The 13,086-nt window shown below is 46.9% G+C and overlaps 1 long non-coding RNA gene across 1 annotated transcript; it reads right to left on the bottom strand.

The window, feature by feature from the left end:
• Positions 1-3,540: 3,540 nt before the first annotated feature.
• LOC134484176 (uncharacterized) lies at positions 3,541-11,415 on the bottom strand. The gene is made up of 2 exons (XR_010061644.1): positions 9,216-11,415; positions 3,541-5,948 (listed from the first exon to the last, which is right to left on the bottom strand). It is a non-coding gene; the product is annotated as an uncharacterized LOC134484176 (long non-coding RNA).
• Between the last annotated feature and the right edge of the window lie 1,671 nt (positions 11,416-13,086).

Below are 13,086 nucleotides of genomic sequence, written 5' to 3'. Positions count from 1 at the left end.
ACCCCATCAGTCTGACCTCAGGGACATAGTTAGGGCATGAGTCATGGGTCACTAGGCAGGCTAGACATGGGTCAACGCCCCACTCCTCCATACCTGACTCAGGAACCTTTGCTTCTACTCTTCTACGTTCTGTACACTTACCTTGGGACTTCAGACTGCCTGACAGCAGACAGAGATAGTAAGACAGTTCCAGCATCTTAACACCCTCACACAAACCTCTGAGACCCTCCTATCAACACCAGAGCTCTGCCTTACTATTCAGTGGTCCTGTCCTTGGTTAGATTGCACCAAGAGAGCTATAGAGGGCACATGCGGGGACACACACACACACACACACACACACACACACACACACACACACCCAGAGGCAGGCCCAGCAGGTTTTTCAGGTCTGCCCTTCTGACACCATGGCTGAGAAAAATTCCTGGCAGTAATGACTGTTTACAAGCAAGATACTTCACCTGGGTGGCACTCTAACACTGTCAATGAGAGCCCCATTTCCACATCCTGCCACCACTTGAGCAAACGCATACAGTCTGGACCAGTCTGGACCCCAGTGCTCCCCAAATATACAGCACACCCCCTTCTATCGCTCTGGGCGAACAGAGGGTCGAGCAGATACAGATGCCTGAACAGCGGTTTCTAGTCTTTTCTGCGGCACTAGATCTGATAAAAAGGCTACTCTGAAAAGGGCAAAAGGCCGAGTACAGAGGACTGAGTCTGCCCGGTCCCTTCTCCTCCATTTTCCAGCCAAGAATTGTTTTGTATCAAGAAAGGAAAAGGGACATGTGAGGACTCCCTGCTTCCCCAATCCTCCCATACTGAGCACCACCCCTCCCATTGCTACCCTATATTGTCAGGGTCCTTCTTCCTCAGATTCTGATCTCTGGAAGGGAACTTCCTCAACACCAGTGCCATTACCATCTCATGCCCCTGGTCCAGGTACTCACCAATGCCCGAGTGCTGTATGGCAGCCTGGAATAGCTTACAAAGAATGGGTGTCTCATCCAGGCCCTCGCTTTCCTGGCAGTACAAGTGAACTGCAGTGACTGCTGTCTTGGCTACCTCCCACTAGGTAAAGGCCCAACCTACCTGGACAGGAATGGGGTTGGCCCTCACCTTTTTAACCCTTACCTGTCTGCTTCCAGGGCTAGGTCCACCCCTGGGAAGACAGTCTCGGGGGCCAGGTGCCTTAGGGTGCCCAACATGGTCAAGGAGAAAGCAGAGAACACTCTCCTCACTGAAGATATCTACGAGAGAACTAGGGAAGAAGCTCTAAGAATTGTGGGAGGAGCCACTGCCTCTCGGGCTGCCCAGATCCCCAAGCCACTGGAGCCTGCCTACACAAGACAGCACCTCGGGGCATGGGGGCTAGGAAACTGTGAAACAGACAGACAGACGGATGGACAGACAGACGGACACACAAACATACATATATCTTGGGACAATTTCTCCCATAATTAAGATAATGATTTTCCAAGTTGCACAGAGAAGTTAACCTTTCTAAAGAGAGACCAGAACAAATAATCCTGATAAACACCATAATTTATACCCTACAAACCTGAGGGATGGCACAGCAACAATCTCCTCTGAACCATGTTACCAGTGGAAAGCTGAGGGCCTGACTGAGGACAGACTGACATAAGGACCAAAGAAGGAGCCAGGCTGGGTGGTGCACACCTTCCTTTAATCCCAGCACTCAGGAGGCAGAGGCAGGCACATCAGAGTCTGAGGCTAGCCTGATCTACAGAGCTAGTTCCAGGACAGCCAGGGCTACACAGAGAAAAAAAAGAACAAAACAAAGAAAAACAAGCATAAGACGGAGTGGAATCAGGACACCAGCGCTGGAGCCTCGGTTAGAAGTAGCCAATGGCTGCTGCTCCTGGGAGAAGAAAGAATAAGAAGACTCCACTTCTTTATCGGTGCTCTCCCCCACTCTTGCCCCGTAACATTTCCAGCCTGGAGCAAAGCTTTACACCAGACAGGGAAATTGAGAACTCCGAGTCCCTATAATGCCCCTCAACACAACGCTACCTGGGCTCCGAGCCTGTCCCAGGCACAAATCAAACGTCCTGTACTCCAGGGAAGACAATCTATTTTGTGACCTCAGAACCCAAACCTAAGCCCTACAGCAGCCCATGCCACATATGAACATGGAGGGTTGTTAGAGGTGTCCCATGTTGGGAGGAGAGCCTGGAGAAGAGTTCCCTCAGTCACATGAGATCAAGGTCTGCTGCCACGGGAGCCCACCTATCTTCCTGGTTGTGAAATTTCTGTGTGAAACACAAAGGACCCTTTCATCTCTTTCCTCCCCTCCCCCTCCTTTGGTATGCTGGCGGAGGCAAGGAGTGGGCTGGTGATCAGCTAGTCGCACACTGGTGGGGACATCCTCTTGGCAACCACGGACTCCTCCCCACGCCCCTTGCAGGAGGCCACTGAGCATGTTGGGAAAGTGGATTTTTTTTTTGTAGTTTTTGGTTTTTCAAGACAGGGTTTCTTTGTGTAACAGGGCCCTGGCTGTCCTGGACTTGCTTTGTAGAGCAGGCTAGCCTCGAACTCTACAGCCAGCTGGGAAAATGGATGTTTATAACCAGGGACAAGAGAGATGAAAAATTAGGCAAGTAATTCAGACAGAGCCTCAGAGTTTAGGTTACCTCATCTGTAAAATGAACAAAATAGACAACAGGAGCCAAAAGTACATGGAATTCACACCAAATCACTAATGGCTAATCATAAAAATACATGTGGAGATAGAGATGGTATATAGAGATAGAGTATATACTGTTCTTCCAGAGGTGACTTTGATTCCGAGCATCCTCCTATTAATCCCATTCCAGGGGAATCTAATATCTCTAAGGGAACCTGTGTACATGCACACACACACACCCATAAACACACGTACTTAAAAATTACACCTTTAGGGCTGGAGAGATGGCTCAGTGGTTAAGAGCACCGACTGCTCTTCCAGAGGTCCTGAGTTCAAATCCCAGCAACCACATGGTGGCTCACAACCATCTGTAAAGAGATCTGATGCCCTCTTCTGGTGTGTCTGAAGACAGCTACAGTGTACTCATCATATATAAAATGAATAAATAAAATCTTTAAAAAAAATTACACCTTTAAAAAATGTCAAGATTTTACTTACTTTTCTCTTTCCCCCCCGAGACAGTGTTTCACTATGTAGCCTTTGGTGTCCTGGAACTCACTGTGTAGACCATGCTGCCTCAAACTCATAGAAATCCACCTGTCTCTGCCTCCCTAATTCTGGGATTAAAGAAGTATGTGTCACCATTTCGTGTGGATGAGTGTTGGCCTGATTGTATGTCTGGGTACCATGTGCAATGCCTGTGACGGCCAGAAGAGGGCAGCAGACTCCAAGACTGGAGCAACACACGAACCATCATGGGGCTGTTGGAAATTCAATCTGGTTCCTCTGGAAGAGGAAGCAGCCAGTGTTTTTAATTGCTGAGCCTTCTCTCCGGCCACAACAATTTGAACAATTTGGTTTGTTTGTCCGTTTTTTTAAACATTTATTAAAAAAAACATTTATTTATTATGTATACATCATACAGCTTTCTGCCTGCATGTATGCCTGCAGGCCAGAAGAGGGCACCAGACCTGATTATAGATGGTTGTGAGCCACCATGTGGTTGCTGGGAATTGAACTCAGGACCTCTGGAAGAGCAGACAGTGCTCTTAACCTCTGAGCCATCTCTCCAGCCCTGTCCGTTTGTTTTTAAAGAACAATAAACCTGAGGCTTGAGAGATCTGGCTTAGTGATTGAGAGCACTTGTTCGTCTAAAGGACTGTGGTTTGCTTCCCAGCATCTGTATCAGGTGGGTCACAACCGTCAACTCTAGTTCTCAGGGATCCAACACCCTCTTTCTGGCCCCATGGGTACCACTACACAAGTGACATCTACTGACACAGATACTCACACAAAAATAAAAACAAACCTTAAAACCAGGCGTTGGTGGCAGCACACGCATGCCTTTAATTCCAGCACTCAAGGGGCAGAGGCAGGGGGCTCTCTTGAGTTCAAGGCCAGCCTGGTCTATAGAGTGAGTTTCAGAACAGCCAAGGTTATGCAGAGAAACCCTGTTTTGAAAACCAAAACAAAAAAACAAAAAAAAAAACCCAAAAAACCTTTAAACAACAACAACAATAATAATCATTAGTAATAAAACCCACAGAGGTATACTAGTTTAGATGGAAATAGGGAAGATATAGTTAGTAGACAAGTGTGGCCGAGTCACCCCCATACATCATTGCCCCTGCATGATTTTTTTTCTCAGCACTGGAAATTGAACCCAGGACCTGGAGCATGCTAAGCAAGCATTCTCCCACTGGGTATAGCCTCAGCCACACTATTTTAACAGACTAGAAGATGGTCTAACCTCTAAACACACATGGACCCTGCCCAAATAGTAAACGGTGAGTCAAGGATTTAACTCTATTGCCACTCACAGTGACAGTATGTGACGACGTAGAAAACTCACTTTTCTGCGCCTCTATATCCCCATCTGTTAAAGAGGAAAACCGGGATTGTGAAGGGAACATTATGGGGACTCAGAGTCCTCAATGTTAATTATAGAACACTAATTTGCCGGGCAAGGAGACCTTTAATCCAGCACTCTAGAGGCAGAAGCAGGTAGATCTCTCTGAGTTTGAAACTAGCCTGGTCTACAAAGCAAGTTCCAGGACAGCCAGTGGCTTTATAGTAAAACCTTGTCTTTAAAAACAATTATAGGGGTTGGGGATTTAGCTCAGTGGTGGAGCGCTTGCCTAGCAAGCGCAAGGCCCTGGGTTCGGTCCCCAGCTCCGAAAAAAAAGAAAAAAGAAAAAAAAAGAAAAACAATTATAAAATGGTAACAGACGCACATTAAGTTGTTCCAAGCAAGTGATTGATCCGTTTACAGCTTGCGCGGATGCAGCAACTGGCTGGGTATTAGTACTCAAAGTGTGTCGCTGTTATAGTGACAAGTGTTCCTCCCCACTGAATCAAGCAGATATGTTTGAATGCTTCTTTTGAGACAAAGCTGGATCACCCAATAAATCTGAAACAGATGTATGTATGTTTGTTTTTCCTTTTCTTGGGTAACCTTGTCTGAATTCTCACTATCCAAAATCAAGAAGTGAAAGTATTCATGGAGGCATCCTAAGAGATGCCTTAGTGGTGAAAAACACTGGTGAAGCAAGCCTGACAATGTACATTTGGATCCTTAGAATTCCTATAAAAGCCAGACACAATGTCGCAGGTCTGTAATCATAGCACTCCCACAGCAAAGTAGCAGGCAATGATGGAATTCCCCTGAAACCTGGGCCAACCAGCCTGGAGTACTCTGCAGATGAGAAACCCTACCTCAGACGAGCTAGGGACCTAGGACCAATGTGTAAAGTTTTCCTTTGACCTCCACACGAGCCCTCACATACAAGGACACACATACACGAAATTAACAGAGCTAGCACGGTACGTAAAAAGGGTGCTTGCCGCCAAGCTTGAAGACTGAGCTCAATCCTTAGAACTCAACATGGTGCAAGAGGCCAGCTGACTCCTAAAGGTTGTGCACATCCACATGCTTGCCTCCGTTCTCTCTCTCTCTCTCTCTCTCTCTCTCTCTCTCTCTCTCTCTCACACACACACACACACACACACACACACACACACACACACACACACACAACACCCGCCTGTGATCCCAGCACCAGGGAGGATAAAATACTGGAATTCCAAGCCAGGCTGGGTTTACAGCATGAAACCCTGTTTCAAAATATGCAGGAACCAGGTACATTTCACATACATTGTTGCCACTCGATCTGACCTGAGGAATGTGCCTGCTAGAGATGAAACTCGGAGCCTTGGGAATCTACTTCTGAGCAAGATCCCTACTCCTGAACGTACTTTTTAGTCAGCCATTGTCCCGTATCACTTGAACTCATCTTCCTATCTAAAAGACAAAAACAAAATACCTTCAGATAGCTTAGTGTTTTTCACTAATGAACTCCTGGAAGTCTTCTTCTCTAGTAACTTATTGACCAAATAGATTAGGACAGTAGGTTTATATAAATGTTCTGGATAAGTAAAATGGGTCTCACATTCCTCACTCATACTCAACAGTGAAAGAAACTAACACGTTAGCTTCTGATTGGTCTTCCTATTTATCCTTAAAATCAAGGATCTGGACAGCACAGGAATCTCATGTTCTTGTTACTACAGGACGAGCCTGAGTTTTTACTTGTTTTTTTCTACTACACTAGGGATGAAACTCATCCAGCTATAGCACTGATCCACTGTGTTTGTTCATTTGTTTGTTGTTTTCATATTCTCTGACAGAGTCTCACTATATAGCCCTGGCTGTCCTGGAACTCACTCTGTAGACCAGGCTGGTCTCGAACTCAGAGATTTGTCTGTCTCTGCCTCCCCAAGAGCTGTGATTAAAGCTGTGTGCCACCACCCGGTTCGTCTTCCCACTTTGTAAAAGAGATGTCATGCCATGTCCTCTGCATCTATATAGGATAGCTTTCAGTTTCATTTTTAGCTTTTTGTTTGGTTGACTGTGGTTTTTGGAGACGGGGTCTCTCTGTGTAGCCTAGAACTCATTTTGTAGACCAGGCTGGCCTGGAACTGAGAGATCTGCTTACCTCTGCCTCCTGAGAGCTGGAATCAAAGGCGTGCACCACCGCCTCCCAGCTTCAGTTTAGTATTTCTATAAGACTCCTGACTCTTGTGCCTTTTCTTGGGGTCTCTTCCTTCTGTTGGTTTACTTTATCCAACTTCAACGTGATGGGTTTTTTTTTTCCTTTAACTCCTATTATATTTTATTTTGTCAAAAATATAAAAGGGGCCCAGTGTGGTGGCATACCTTTTTAATCTCAGCACTCCAGAAGCAAAGGCAGATCTCTGAGAATTCAAGGCCAGCCTTGTCTACAATACAGCCAAGGCCAATATACAGAGAAACCTTGTTTCAAAAAAGTTAAAAATATATAAAGTATTGGGGGGGGGCTATGTCTTGCCAGGTGTTGTAGCACACTCCTTTAATCTTGGCACTCCAGACGCAGAGGTAGGTGCATCCCTGTGAGTTCAACACCAACCTGGTCTATAAAGGAGTTCGAGGCCAGCTAGAATTACATAGTGAGACCCTATTTGAGTAGCAAATAAATAAATGGTAGGTCTTGCTATGTCCTGTGCTGAACAGGGACTTCTGGGACCAAGTGACCCTCCCAACATTCGCTTCGTGGGTAGCTGGAGGTCCAGGCACATAGTGCTACCAGGCTGAACGGGCCTGATTCTAATTTCCAGTAACAGTCACCGCCTATGCCCTACACTCGCGCAGGGATGCCGACGGAGGGGATGGTTTAGTACTAAAATGTTTACTGAGAACTTCATAAGGAAAAGGGACGAAGCCTTTCTCTCATCCCACCCCTACCAAGTCCTGAAGTCTGTGACCTAGAAAAGTGTTTCGTTTTGTCAGTTCCCGGACAGCAGAGAGCATACCCCCAAGATCAAAGTCAGGCAAGGCAGACACCATGACTTCAAAGATGCAAACATACCCGGTGTCTGTCTCAACCTAGTAGGATTTCAACCTCCACCCCTCCCATATCCACCATGGGACGGTCCCCAATATAGAAAGACTGGAAACACAATGCAGACCTCTGAGACTCCCAGAGAGTCAATGACTAATTTAGGCTGTTCTTTCACATTTGGGGAGAGCAGGGAGGTGTAGGAACATTTCCATGCACTCCTGGGGCAGGAGGAGAAATGTAAGCTCTGTGTGAGGTCTGAGATGGAGATGGAGGAGGGGGAAATCCCATACCAAAAAAAAACCCCAAAAAACAAACCATGCCACCTGCCACACGGGGCCTACAAGTGCCTGCTCCTGTTAAGAGCAGAAGAAACATACTTTAGGAGCCCCGGGGACAGCAGAACCTTCAAGTTCTGAAGCAAGGTGTAATGAGATCCAGAGTGGAAAAGAGACAGGAAATGGGTGTTGGAAGGAGGAGGGACTGAATGAGTCGGAAGGTTACAGTAACAGGTAAAATAGGGGACTTGTTTTGGGGGGTGGTTTAAGAGGTTAGGACAAAAATGAGCGCGGGATATAAAACAGAAAAAGTCCCTATAGGATGGAGATCAAAGGCAGAGCAGGCACCAGCTATGGTGGGACACTCCCTAGCACTCTGGAGGTGCAGACAGAATGAGTCCAAGTTCCAGACCAGCCTAGGCAATGCAGTAAGACCCTGTCTAAAAACAGAGGTGGTGTATGGTGCTGGTACATGCCTAGACTCCTAGCACTCAGTAGGCAGAGGCAAAAGGATCCCATCACAAGCTTGAGGCCATCCTGGAGTAGATAGCAAGTTCTAAGACAGTCAAGGCTACATAGACAAATCCGATCTAAAAAGAAGAATACAGCCAAGACGAGACGCTGGATAGAAGATTGGGGTTCAGAAGAGGACAGAAAGTACAAGGAGACAAACATCGGCTAGAACAATAGCTAGAAGGCATGACTGAGATGAGCCAAGCCAGTGATCAGGGGAGGGAAAAGGGTAGCAGGTTCAGGGTGAGGTCAGCAACAGGAAAAGACCCGGGCAGAATGAAGACAGGGATGAGGTGGTGCTGCTGGGACAGAAAAAGAGAGAACTGCAGGAGACAGAAAGGAATGTCTAAAGGTAGCGAGCCATGATGGAGATGAGCAGGGGAGGGGGACACAGTAAGTGGGGGAGCATTACAGAAGTCAGAGGTCAGCAATCAGGATAGAACTGGAACAAATTAGGGTTACAGAGTGTCAGAACATTTGATTGGAAGGGATTCAGAGATAAGCATTTTAAAGAACAGTGTGGTCAAGCGTCAGATCAGAATCGGAGTTACTGCTGGGCATTGAAACAACGGCTTCGGAGACAGGATACGACCAAGCAAGCAAGGGTATGGACCAAAGACAAACCTGGTTGGGGCTGGGAATCAGAACTGGGCGGACAAAGAAGGGGTTCAAGATCACACCATGCCAAAATATAGTCAGGTCTGGGGTAGAACTGAAGGTTCTGGGCCAAGGTTGCCAGGACTTTGGGGTTTAAAAGGGATGTCGTCAGGTCAGGCAGGGGTCAGGGGTGGGGGCATAGGGTCAGAGGGTGTACTGCGCGCGCAGGTCCATCATTGTGGGCGTTTCCAGGACTCGTCCCGCCCTGTCCCCACCCTTCTTCTCCTGGCAGGAACGGTTACTCACCGAGGGTCCTAGCACTGCGCGCAGGTGGGGTCCGTAGAGGCCCAAAGGGATCTAGTGGGCGCGCCTTCCCTCGCAGCGCCCCGCTCGTCCCTGGGCGCGCGCCTCCTCGCCTGCTCCCTACCTCTGGGCCGCGTTTGACCGCAAGCACAAGCGTTCGCCTTCAGGAGCAGATGGGGGACCCCCAGATGGTGGGGGAGGTGCGGTGGCCCCGCCGTGGGCGGCGGCCCCGCGCCCCTCACCTTTAACTCAGGACGTCCGTTTCTGGCTGCACAACCACCTCCGCTGCTGAGCGCGAACCTAGGGGGCTGGAGGACGAGGGGGGCGGGGCGCGGGACCACAGCAGCGGCAGAGACAAAGTGCGCAGGCGCCAGCTTGGGTCTTAGGTTTTCCTGCTTTGGGAGCACCAGAAACGAAGAAGAAGCGGGGAGTTTGTGCGCACGCGCTTTTGGGGGCGGCAGAGCTTTAAGCCACACCCCCTAGGTGAGCCGCCCTGAGCCTCTGACTCCAAGTCACTCTTCCCCAAGACAATATCCCAAGTGCTATCTATAAGCCTTTATCACGCCTCTAAAGTACTCCCAAAAGCTCCTATTGCCGTCTCCTAGATGCTCCCCAAAACGACCTTCCATCATCCTCCAAATTATAGCTCCAAAGTATTGTCTGATCTCAATCAGTACCTTTAGGCTAGGCCATTCTCTGCTGTCATTGGCCTGCACCTACACACAATTCTATTGATCAAGCATGTAGAAATCATTTGTTGACCCTAGGTTAGACCTGCAAGTTACCCTCCATGAATGTCAAAATTGTATGCACATTTTTTCATAGTATGCCCTTAGAGTGTGTGCTTCAAGCTACACTCCAGTAGCCTCCAAATCACTCTTTATGTCTGAATTGCATCTCCAAATCACTTCCCATAGTTCTCTCAACTGTTACTCCCAAACAATACCTCCAGTCCACCCTTCATCAATATTCAGTGTACACCAATAAACTGCCATCCGTAGCCTCCGAATTATTCCTTCTTCGCTATCCTCAATCGACCCTTGAAGCCAATAACTTCTAAACAGCTTTTATATCATTCATTCATTTGCGGTACCAAGAGTTTCAGGAACCCAGGGCCTCATATATAATAGGTCAGTGCTCTTTCAATGAGGCATGGGAAACATCTTCTGTTGACCCCAAACACTCTCTGTAATCTCCACACCACCCTCTCTTGATTCTGAGTGGGTTATCCAAGAACCTGCAACGACACCCCAAAGATCTCCAATGTTCAATATGGGCTCCACGTGCACCTCTAATTGCTTCCACATGTCATTGGTTTAACTGCAAACCATGGTCCATGGACACCCCACCAAAACAAGCCACCTTTCACTCTCTACAAAACTTACTCTATTGTTTTTTGTTCATTTGGGGAATGAGGTCCCATAAGGTACAGGGTGATTCCCAATTGTAAGTAGTCAAAGATCGTCTTGAACTTCTGATCCTTCTGCCTCCACTTCCTGAGCCATATCCCTCGACTTTTCCCCATTTTTAAAGACAATTTCATGTGGCCCAATATGGCCTGGACCTTGCTGTGTGACTGAGGATGATACTCAACTCCTGATCCATGGGACTAGAGAGATGACACAGGTGGTTAGAACAGTGGCTGCTATTCCAGGGAACCTGAGTTTGATTCCCAGCATTCATACGGTGGTCCATGCAAGTGGTGCTCACAGATCCATGCAGGCAATACGGGCAGACATGTAAAAACAAACAAAATAAATTAATTAAAGTGAACTCCTTAGCCTCTCACCTCCACCATCTCCATAAGGTCCCAATCCCACTCCTAGACAACCACAAATCAACTGTCTATAGATTTCCTTTAGCCTAGACATTTTATATAAGTGCAATATGTCGATTTTAAAGATGCTCATTTTTATTTTATGTGTATGAGTGTTTTGCCTGCATGTATGTGTATATGTGTACAACATGCATTCAGCCCCTATGGGGCCAGAAGAGGGCACCATCTTCCCTAGAATTGGAGAGACAAATGTCTGAGCCCCCATGTGAGTCCAGTACAAGAGCTGCACGCGCTCTTACCGGTGGAGTCATCTCTCTAGTTCCCATATGTAGATTGGGGGGCAATGTTTGTTTATGTTGTTTTGTTTTTGGAGACAGGATTTCTCTGTGTAGCCCTGGCTGTCCTGGAACTTGCTCTGTAGACCAGGCTAGCCTCAAACTTACAGATCTACCTGCCTCTGCCTCCCAAGTGCAAGGACTAAAGGTGTGCATTGCCACCTCACCCAGGGCTGGAGATGTTTTAATGTCTAGCTTAGCATAAGGTTTGAGGGTAGTGGGGTTGGGGATTTAGCTCAGTGGTAGAGCGCTTGCCTAGCAAGCGCAAGGCCCTGGGTTCGGTCCCCAGCTCCAAAACAAAACAAACAAACAAACAAACAAACAAACAAAAAAGGTTTGAGGGTAGTAGTGGTCATTTTTTGAGACATGGTCTCCCAGGCTAGCCTGAACTCTTTGTGATGCTTCTGACTCAGCCTCCCAAAAGAGCTTTACCACAGCATAGGTTATGAAGGTTTATACATATTGTAACAAGTAGTCTCTTCTTTGTTCTTTTCATTACTGAGTATTAGCCTAGTCAGTGCTCTATTAATGGTACCCCAAATCACTCACTATCAGCTTTCGGTTACAAAGCAGAGCACCCCCTGAGATCCACATACAGACACACACATACAAAGGGTTTTTATAATGTTAAAAACAAACCTAAAAATAAATACAAAACCAAAAAAAAATCTTCCAAAAATATCCCAAAATGCTTTTTAACAATACATAACATCATTGACTCCAAACTACTTTTCAATAATTATCTCTAAAATTGCCCAAGAGCCCTAACTCTGCCTATAAATACTCCCAAACTCCCTTTCCTGAGTCTCACAACTACACCCACAAACTGTAAAACTGTAATCCCAAACTCTACACTGTTTAATGATTTTCATGCCTAACTTGTCCGGCCCTGCCTCTGTGTGTGTGTGTGTGTGTGTGTGTGTGTGTGTGTGTGTGTGTGTGTCCTTTGTGCGTTATTTCTGACATTCCTGCCTTTCTTTTCCTGCTTTTCTTTCTTTCTTTCTTTCCTTCTTTTCTATTCTTTTGTTTTGTTTTGGAGAAAGTGTTTTTCTCAAAGCACTGGCAGCCCTAGAACTATGTAGAGCAGTCTGGCTTCTGCCTTTCAGTGCTGGAATTAAAAGTGTGCACCATGATACCTCTTCCCTTCCCCCCCCTCTCTCTCTCACACACACACACACAGACACACACACACACACACACACACACCTCATTTAGCCCAGGATTGTCTCAAATTTACCAAAGATCCTGCTGCTTCTCTAGCCACTTCCTAAGGGGTAAGATTACAGACATTCACCACCATACTAGGCTGGAAGTTTCCAGGCCACCCACCCGGGAGAAACAGAGGATAGCCACAGGAAGAAGAGAGACTCTGCCTCAAGAGTGGATGAATGGGGCTGGAGAGATGGCTCAGCGGTTAAGAGCACCCAACTGCTCTTCTAGAGGTCATGAGTTCAATTCCCAGCAATCACATGGTGGCTCACAACCATCTGTAAGGAGATCCGATGCCCTCTTCTGGTGTATCTGAAGACAGCTACAGTGTACTTATATATATAATAAATAAAATAAATCTTAAAAAAAAAAGTGGATGAGGGCTGGAGAAATGGCTCAGTGGTTAAGAGCGCTGGAAGTTCTTCCAGAGGTCCTGAGTTCAATTCCCAGCAACCACATGGTGGCTCACAACCATCTGTAACGAGATCTGATGCCCTCTTCTGGTGTGTCTGACAGCTACAGTGTACTTATATAAATAATTAATAAAATTTAA

The sequence above is a fragment of the Rattus norvegicus genome, chromosome X (genome assembly GCF_036323735.1).
Source record: "Rattus norvegicus strain BN/NHsdMcwi chromosome X, GRCr8, whole genome shotgun sequence".
Lineage (NCBI taxonomy): Eukaryota > Metazoa > Chordata > Mammalia > Rodentia > Muridae > Rattus > Rattus norvegicus.
This window is presented reverse-complemented; position numbering and strand designations above follow the sequence as displayed.